We start from the raw sequence: 10283 nt of genomic DNA on the forward strand, positions 1-10283 counted from the left end.
ATCTCATATCACTCTTCAACTCATACCATTTTCTGGCCTTCAATCTCTGCAACTTTGATAGATTTTCCTCCTTTCAAGCTTAGTCTCCTTGAGTCTCCATGCTCAATGTACCAGTGCAATCATCTCTTCTTGACCACTCGTAGAAGCAGAGCCTCTGTGCTCTTCCTTCTTCTAGATGTCTTCATCTTGACACCATTCTAACCACTTTGCAATTTGGCTCTTTGGTAGCAACAACATCAACAACATTTTCTTCTTGGTCTATGACTCCTTAAATAGAAATCTTGGAGTTCCTTTTTTCTAGTTGAGTCTTCCATTCTTTAATTCCAATTTGTATGGATTAGGTAGGATTCATTGCATTTAACCCATTTTTTTTTTTTCTCTAGAAATTTCTTGAATAATCATTTTGAATTCACCCAATAATAGTTTACATAGAATTCTATGCCATCGACTCATCATCCTTATCCTCCAACTAGTTCAAAAGATTCAAGGTAACCACTTTGTCGGCTTAGATTTGGTGAATCTTCATTATTTAAAATAATGCAGCAGCTTAACACTATTGAAATACTAGTGCTTGACACATACTATTTTTTTCCTGATGCTTGGCATCACTCAACACACACTAGAATTTTTTGATGCTTAGCACCTAAACTTCACTCAGCACCCGAAGATCACTCAATACACACTAGAATTTCTTGTTACTTGACTCCAACTGAGAATTTTCTTCACTTGAACTAACTTGTTCGGCACCCACTAATGATCTTAGTTTAAGATTTGTAGTAAACTTTGTTACAACTTGTTCATTCAATGTTTCTAAGTGTGACCAACCTTTTTATCTTTGGGTATGTTATAAATAAATCATTTAACCATTTTCCTAACTAATCCTTGCACTTCATTACAACATCATAACTCAACCTTTGCCTTAGGTAGTGTTGTCACATCTTGTTGATTAGATCCTCTTCATCAATCAACTAAGTGATAGTACTTGGATCTTATAAGAAAATGTCATTCCTACAAATAGCAAGTTTGACATCAATTAAAAAACAATGATTGAAAACAAAAATCTTCCTTCTTTACAACAATCTCCCTTTTTGATTTTCATCAATGAGCTTTTTAGTCAAATTTCCAACAATCTTACTCTTTGGCATTGATGGCAAACCAAAGTGATCACCTATTAGACTAGATTATTTAACCAAATGCTAACTAGGTTAGAACAGTAAGTTAGATGCCAAAAAGTAATTGTATTACCATCAATTTTCACATCTCCCTCTACTATCTTGATTGCTTCATTTCTACTTCTCCCTCTTAGCTACTGCATTCTTGTTCTTTGTTTTTCTTCTCTCTATATTTCTCATCTTCTACTATTCTAATCAACTTTTGATTATTTCTATCAACTTCTCCCTCTATCTTAAACTGATTAGTATCTCCCTCATACTTTTGATCACATGTCCTTGATCAGTTTCTCACTACTTCTCCCTCTTTGACAACAATGCCAAAGACATATTAGCATCTTGATATGCAAGTGTAGCTTTTGCAGGTTCATTCAATTCCTCCCTCTATCACCTTGCTTTGATTGATTTAGAACTTTAGCACTTCTACTACTTTAGGCATGAATCCTAAAGTAAACATCCTTTGCATCAATGTGTAAAATCTTCAACAATCACCTCATTTGATGTAGGGTAGTCTTTCTTTTGCTTCAAGTAGCCTTGGGTAGGGGTATCACCCCTAACTTACCTCTAAGATACTCAAAAGCATCTTTAGGTAGTGCTTTTGTGAAGATGTTAGTAAGTTTTTCCTTTGAACTAACATATTCCATCTTCACTTGTTTGTCTTCCACCAACTCTCTTACATAGTGATACATGATTGCAATATTCTTGGTTTTAGCATGCATTACAGGGTTCTTTTATATGTTGATTGCACTTTTATTATCACAATAAAGTACCACAGGCTCATTTACCTCTTCCTTCATACCTTGCAGCAAATGTTTGATCCCTACAATATTGGTGCAATTTATAGTAGCTGCAACATATTCAACTTCAACATTGTACTATGAGGTGCAACTTTGCATTTTGTTGGTCCATGTAATCAACCTTTTTCCTAAGAAAAGTGCTCCTCCATTGGTGCTTTTTCTATCATCAATGTTACCTCCCCAATCGGCATCAGTGTATGCTTTTAGTTCAAAATTTTCACTCCTCTTGTAGTACAAACCGAAGTCATCAGTTCCTTTTAGGTATCTTAGTATTGCCATTAAGTGATTTTCTCTTGGATTTGTAGAAAATCTTGCCACTATTCCAACATCTAATGCACTATTTGGTCTACTATGTACAACATATTACAGCTTTCCAATCATTGACCTATATAATATTTGATTTACTTCAATAGACTCATCATTCTTGGATAGCTTATGACCTATTTCCATTGGTGTGCTAACTAGTTTTGAGTCTTCCAACCCAAATGTTTTGAGTATCTCCTTGATGTATTTGGATTGGGTCACAAATATTCCATGCTTTGATTGATGTACTTGCAATCCAACAAAGAATTTTATTTCTCCAAACATTGACATTTCAAATTCATGTTTCATTTGTTCAGCAAAATCTTTGCATAGAACATCTTTTCCTCCAAATATTGTATCATCAACAAAGATTTCTAATATCAAAATGTCTTTACCTTTTTTAGCTTTGATATACAAGTTGTTGTTGTCATCTGTTCTCTCAAACCCTATCTTCACAAGATATTTATGCAATCTCTCATACCATGCTCTAAGTGCTTGCTTCAATCTATAAAGTGCCTTGTACAATTTGCAAACCATGTCCTTGTTCTTGTTATCTACAAATCCCTCTAGTTGTTCTATGTAGACTTCCTCTTCCAGTATACCATTTAGAAAAGTAGACTTAACGTCCATTTTGTAGAATTTGAAACTTTTGTATGCAACATATGCAAGTAATGTTCTTACTCCTTCCATTCTTGCAACAAGGTCAAATGTTTCCACATAATCTAGTCCTTCTTCTTGTGCATAGCCTTTGAAAACTAGTCTGGCTTTATTTCTTATTATCTCACCATTCTCATCAAGTTTGATTCTAAATACTCATTTGGTATCAATCACATTCTTATCAAGTTGTCTAGGAACTATGGTCTAGGTTCTATTCTTCTCAATCTGATCTATTTCTTCTTCCATACCTTTATACTAGTCATCATCTTGTAGTGCATCCTTCACTATTTTAGGTTCAACTTTTCTTAACAGACATGATTCATTCCTAAGCTTATTCCTTGTCATTGGTTTGGCATCCTTGTCACCAATGATTTGATTTGTAGGGTGATGTCTTCTCACATACTTGGCTAATCTTGGTTATGTCCTTCTTTCCATGTTTGATCCTTCAGCTTCAGAGTCATTTTTCTCTTCTCCATTTGGTATTTCATCATTCTTATCATGTATGCTATTTTTATAATTAGAATGTGCATTTTCTACATTTTGCAACTCAACTTCTTAATGTAGCTTGGCATTCATTAGGTGTGACTAGGTTGATACTGAGATTTTTTGCTGATTCCCAACTTGATTGGCAACATTGTCTTCAAGAGTCATTCCTTCATAGAAGTATACAAAGGATCTATAATCCTCTGATTTCTTGGTTTCATCAACCTAAACTTTTGCATGCTCATCAAAATTTACATTTTCACTCTCCACAATCTTGTTAGTGTTAGTGTTCAAACACTTATATGCCTTACTTCTAGTGGAGTATCCAAGGATAATGCCTTCATCACTCTTTGCATCAAACTTTCCATTTTTAGTATATTTTAGAATATAGAATTTACATCAAAACACTTTGAAATGTTTAACATTGGGTGAGTGACTATACCATAATTCAAAAGGTGTTGTATTTGTACCTTTCTTAACTTGAACTCTATTCAGTGTGTAGACTACATTGCTTACAGCTTCTCTCCAGTACTTTAGTGCAACACTTTTCTCCATCATCAAGGTTCTAGCACAATCAGTTACTTGCCTATTTATTCTTTCAAAAATACCATTTTGAGGTGGGGTCCTTGGTGCTGATGTTTTCCTTTTGATGCCTTTGTCATTGCAGAATATCTCAAATTCTTTTGATGTAAACTCACCTCCTCTGTCTAACCTTAGGCATTTTAGGTTCTGCCCTATTTCCTTCTCAACTCTAGACAAATACCACTTAAACATTTGAAATACATTATATTTTTGCTTCAAAAACATAGCAGTCATCAACCTAGAATAGTCATCTACAAATAGCATTATGTATCTATCTCCTAGGTAGCTTTGCACTTCTATTGGACCACACAAGTTTGTATGGACTAACTCTAGTACTTCTTTGGAAGCGTATGTTTTTCTTTTGAATCTAGACTTAGTCATCTTCCCTAGTTGACATTGTTTGCACATTGTGTTTTTAGGTTTCTTCAATTTTGGCAACCCTCTGACCTTCTTCTTCATGTTGATGCTAATCAGATTATCAAAGTTAACATGACACAACCTTTTATGCCACAACCACACATCATCAAGTCTAACAACAAGACATGTTGTATCTTCCATATTTAGGTAAAATAGATTACTCCTAGTTTTTTCACCTTTTCCTATCAAATTTCTATCAGTGTCATAGATATTGACAGTTTTGTTTCCAAATTCAACTTTGCAACCTACATTACCTAACTATGACACACTCAACAATTTGTAGTTTAATTCTTCAACATAGTATGCATTATCACATGAAATTTTCTCTTTGAGTTTAATAGAGCCTTTTCCTTTGATTTAACATGGAGCATCATTACCGAATTTAACACTATTTCCATCATATTGAGTAAAGTTAATGAACTTACTTTTATGTCCTGTCATGTGATGTGAGCATCCATTGTCTACGATCCACTTGTCATTCTTGTTTACATAGGTAACCAATTCTATTGCTTCATCTTCACTATTGTCTAATTCATGCTTCATGGCCACATACACTACTTCATCATCATTCTCATCAGAATGTTTTTCAACAATGTAGCATCTTTTTCCTTTTTCTTTTTAGTCTTTGCTATCTTCTTCTCTTTTTTTCCTATACTTGTTTCCTTCTTTATAGTTCTTCTTTTGTGTACATCTTGCAACCATATGACCTACTTCATTGCAATTGAAACATATGATAGGAGCTTACCTTTGAATTTACCTTTGCCTCTATGGAATCTCCTAGCTATTAGCGCTTCTAATTGTTTCACATCTTCCTCATTTGCACTGCTATCACTGGATGCATGCTTTCCCTTTCTTCTCTTCTTGCTTGATGACTCCTCCTTAGTGTTTTTTATTGTCATCTTGGTCTTGAAAGTAAATTCAAGGTTCTCAATTCTGTAGTTATCAAAATTGGATAATTCGAATGTAGTAAGTCTATTCCTTCAAAGGTTAGTGTGTTTCCTTGTACATACTTTAGCTTTTGAATGGCTGAGACTTTGATAGCATAGATAGGGAACAAAGTTCTTAAGTATTTGCTAATGACAGTTTCTTCTTCTAATTGTCCACCTAGACTTCTTATTACTCTCACCACTTCTTTTATCCTTGCAGCATATTGAGCAACATTTTCTCCTTCCTCCATTTTCATGTCATCAAAATTTCCTCTTAGGCTTTCTCTCTTTACTCTTTGGAAATTTTGATCTCCTCCATAGATATCTAATAAGGCTTTCCACATCTTAAATGTAGTGTCACCATTTTTGATGTCATCATATTCTGCATAACTAAGTGTACAAGCAATCTCCAACATTGCTTGATTGTGCTCCTTCCTTTTATTAAAATCATCTGTAGTAAGAGGTCTTGCTAGATTTACATGTTCTGTTCCAATTGGGGTTTGTGCATAGTCACCTATTGATCAAAGGTATAATTTCATTAGACTCTACCATGCAGCAAAGTTATGTTTGTTGAGCTTGGGAGCTTTTCTCTTGGACACCTTGATCTTCTTGCTTCTAGTACTTTGAAACTAAATTAGCAGAGGCTCTAATACCAATTGTTAGAAATGCTTTTAGAATAACTGAGGGTGGGGGGGTAGGGGGGTGAATTAGTAATTCAAGGTCCCAATGTCCTATTCAAACTTTTCACTAAGTATAGTGAGCCCATTAAACCATTCATTCATCCAAGCTTTAACAATTCTAACCAACAAGTTACTGTAAATCAACATACAAGCATAACACATAAAAAATCAACACATAACATAGTGATTTATGTGGAAAACCAATTTGAAAAAAACCACTAGTAACATGCTACTCAATTCTCACTCTTTTAAAGTGATTGTTGGGATTAAAGATAGAGTAACTGAGAGGGGGGGGGGGGGGTGTGAATCAGTTACTAACAAAAATTAATCCATAGATCCCTTAGATGTCTTAAATATCTAGTTACTATTGATACTTGGTAAACAAATTTTGTAACTCGGTAAATTAAATTATCACTTATTTTCAAGCATTCATGCATGTAACTGAAAAAAAAGTGAACACAAGAGACACCATATTTAACATGGAATCCCAATATGGGAAAAACCACCAAGTAACTATTCACCAATTTTTCACTCTTCTGAAGTGAGCCCTGTTAGGAGCCAACCCTGTTAAAGGTTACAATACACACTATTAGGTGTGACCCTATTAGAGGATTTAATCACCCTGTTAGGAGTGGCCTTGTTAGATGTCTTAAGAACAATTTAATTGAACTGTCACTTTGTTAGAGGATTTACAAAATGGTTGTTAAACCAACTTTGTTAAGAGATTTAAAATCACTACTACAATGGTTAGAAAGAAAAAATGAATTGACCTGAATAAGATGCAATTGAATTTGTTGGCTACAAGTTTCTGTTTAGCATTATTAGATCCTCCTTGATCAAATATGGCTTTGCTACTCCTCAATCATCTTTGATCATCCTTCAAATTTGCTTCCACAATAGTCAGTCCTCATATCTTAATAATTCCACACTTCCATCACTCACACACTTAGAATTCACAACTTGACCTCTTACTTATACCATTCAGATTGTCAAGTCGGCCCATTTACATGTTACATTTACCAATAAATCATACATTAGTTGGCTACATATATTACTCTAAACAAATAAATGTTATTTTATAAAACAATGAAATCCTTTACTGGCCGACAAGTCTCAATAAATACTATTTCCAAAAATTTCCTGAGTTAACCTTCTTGACTCGGTTAACATTGCAATATCCTTAAAATCCTTTGGCTGCTGAGTTTACTTGGTAAGAATTGAATCCCTCGGTAAGAACTACTTCTTCCAAATTACCTTTGATGACCAAGTGATCTTAGTAAGAACTGCTTCTTCCAAATTACCTTTGATGGCTGGCTAAGCTCGATAAGAACTACTTCTTCCAAATTACCTTTGATGACTGACTGAGCTCGGTAAGAAATGCTTCTTCCAAATTACCTTTGATGACCGAGTGAGCTTGGTAAGAACTACTTCTTTGCTTTACTGACCTTCTGAGCTCAGTAGTCATTATTCTTTACCTTGCTAATCTTCTGAGTTGGTAGACTCAGTCCTTTGTCTAGCTGACCTTCTGAGCTTGATAGACATTGTCTGATGACTAATATGACATTTGTGTGACATCAAAGACAACACACAATTTAAACAAATGTATCCAATAGTGATTCCCTATGAAAGGCCTGCCCTATTAAAGGCTTACAACACACTATTAAATGTGACCTTGTTAGAGGATTTAACCACCCTGTTAGAAGTGGGCCTGGTTATAGGACTTTAGAACATTCACTTGGAACTCCACCCTATTAAAGGATTTACAATTTGCTATTAAACCAACCTAAGTCCATAGGATTTTTATATCTAATACAATTGTTAGAGAGCATTGGAAAATATTTGACCTGACTACAACATACAACTTAACTTGCAGATCTCAGATCACTCTTCAACGCATACCATTTCGTGGCCTTCAATCTCTACAACTCTAAAAGTTGTCCTCCTTTCAAGCTTAGTCTCCTTGAGTCTCCATGCTCAATGTACCAATGTAATCATCTCTTCCTAACCACTCGTAGAAGTAGAGCCTCTATGCTCTTCCTTCTTCTAGATGTCTTCACCTTGACACTCTTCTAACCACTTCACAATTCGGTTCTTTGGCATCAGTAGAATCAACAAAATTTTCTTCTTGGTCTATGACTCCTCAAATATAAATCTTGGAGTTCCTTTTTCTTGCTTGATTCTTCCATTCTTTAATTTCAATTCAAATGGATTAGGTAGGATTCATTGTATCTAACCCATATTTTGTTTCCTCTAGAAACTTCTTGAATAATCCTTTTGAATTTTCCCAAAAATAGTTTACATAGAATTTTGTGCCACCAACTCATCATCCTTATCCTCCAACTAGTTCACAAAATTCAAGGTAACCACTTTGTCGGCTCAGATTTGGTGAATCTTCATTATTTAAAATAATGTAACAACTCGACACTATTAAAATATTGGTGCTCAGCACATATTGTGTTACTTGGCATCAATTGTGTTTTTCCTGATGCTTAGCATCACTCGGCACTTGAACTTCACTTAGCACCTAAAGTTCACTTGACACACACTAGAATTTCCTATTGCTTAGCCCCATCCGAGAATTTTCTTGGCTTCAACTAACTTGTTCGGCACCCACTAATGATCTTAGTTTAATCTTTGTAGTCAACCTTGTTACAACTTGTTCATTCAATGCTTCTAAGTGTGACCAACCTTTGTATCTTTGGGTATTTTATCAATACATCATTTAACCATTATCTTAATTGATCCTTGTACTTCATTACAACATCATAACTCAACCTTTTCCTTAGGTAGTCATGTTACATCTTGTTGATCAAATCCTCTTCATCAATCAACTAAGTGATAGTACTTGTATCTTATAAGCAAATGTCATTCCTACAAATAGAAGGTTTGATATCAATGAAAAAATAATGATTGAAAACAAAAATCTTCCTTCTTTGCAACAATCTCTCTTTTTGATCTTCATCAATGAGCTTTTCAATCATATTTTCAATATAAGGAGCAACAAGGATTCATCTATCACAACAAGGTGATTTGTACACTTAAAGGAATCTCATTCAACAAACCAAATTGTAGATAAGAGATTAGCTAATGTTTCATCCTAACAAGTGGATCAGTCAAATACTTTAACAAGGTAGACTTAATAGTCTTTTGTAAATCTCTTTACTAAGTGCATACTTCATTATATGTTTGTAAATCCTTTCACAAGGTGGACCTAGCAGTCCTTATTGCTCCTAACATGGCAGATCATCATAAGTGATCAATATAAGCCTTAATAGGCCAACTTTATATTGCATCACTAAAGCTTATGGGTATCATCCCCACCCCAGTTTACTTTCTATTTGAAAGGTTTATAGGTCCTCAAATCTTTGTGTCAAAGTGTTATGAATGCTTTCATGTTTTTAGTTTCTTATGCATACAATAAGTTTAGATTATATGTGAAGGATTAAATGCTAATTGGACTATTGGATTAAGAGTTAAAATTGTAAAAGTTTTAGAAGTTACTGATTCACCCCTCCCCTCTCAGTAACTTAGTCTTGTTAAGAATATTTTCAAGAATTGGTATCAGAGCATTGTGGTTCTTAGAAGAAAGTTTAATAGCTTGAGAAAAGATCAAAGCCATGGAGATACTTAGACTTGATAAAGCTATTGACAATGAAAAGTTAGACTTGGAAATAACTATTGCCCAACTCAAGAAAGCAAAGGAGCAACTCTCTCAATCCCTAAAAAGAAGAAAAGAACTTGCAATTCAAATGAATGATCATCTCTACATTGAATAAAAGGTTGAAGATCTTCATTCAAGCAATCAAGATGAAGCCAATGAAGCAATCAAAGAACTCATAGAAAAGAATGGTTCCCTGAATGAAAAAGTAAGAAAACTAAGAAAAGAGCATGAAATTCAGTCAGTAAGGGTATGTGAAGTCATGGAGTAGAAGAAAAAGATATAAGAAGAGATAGAAGTAAAGAAAAATGGAATCCAACACCAATCCCTTTAGCAAGCAAACCTCATTGATCAGCTCTCCAATGCAAATGAAGAAATCATGAGTCTAAGATCTAAAAATTAAATATTGTGAAATGATCTAAACTCTGAAAGGTAAATCAATGAAAGAATGATGAAATCCCAAGTAGACATGAATCAATTGAATGAAAAAAATCTCTATAGACAAAGAGGAATAGTAGGAATTGGATATACAAAAGAAGGAGAATAATCCAAGAAAGGATCTCAAAAGAATCAAAGACCTACTTACAAACACTGTGGTAAGATAGGTCACA

This window comes from Cupressus sempervirens, chromosome 7, assembly GCF_028749045.1.
Source record: "Cupressus sempervirens isolate cs-2001-9-10 chromosome 7, ASM2874904v1, whole genome shotgun sequence".
In the NCBI taxonomy this organism is placed as follows: Eukaryota; Viridiplantae; Streptophyta; class Pinopsida; order Cupressales; family Cupressaceae; genus Cupressus; species Cupressus sempervirens.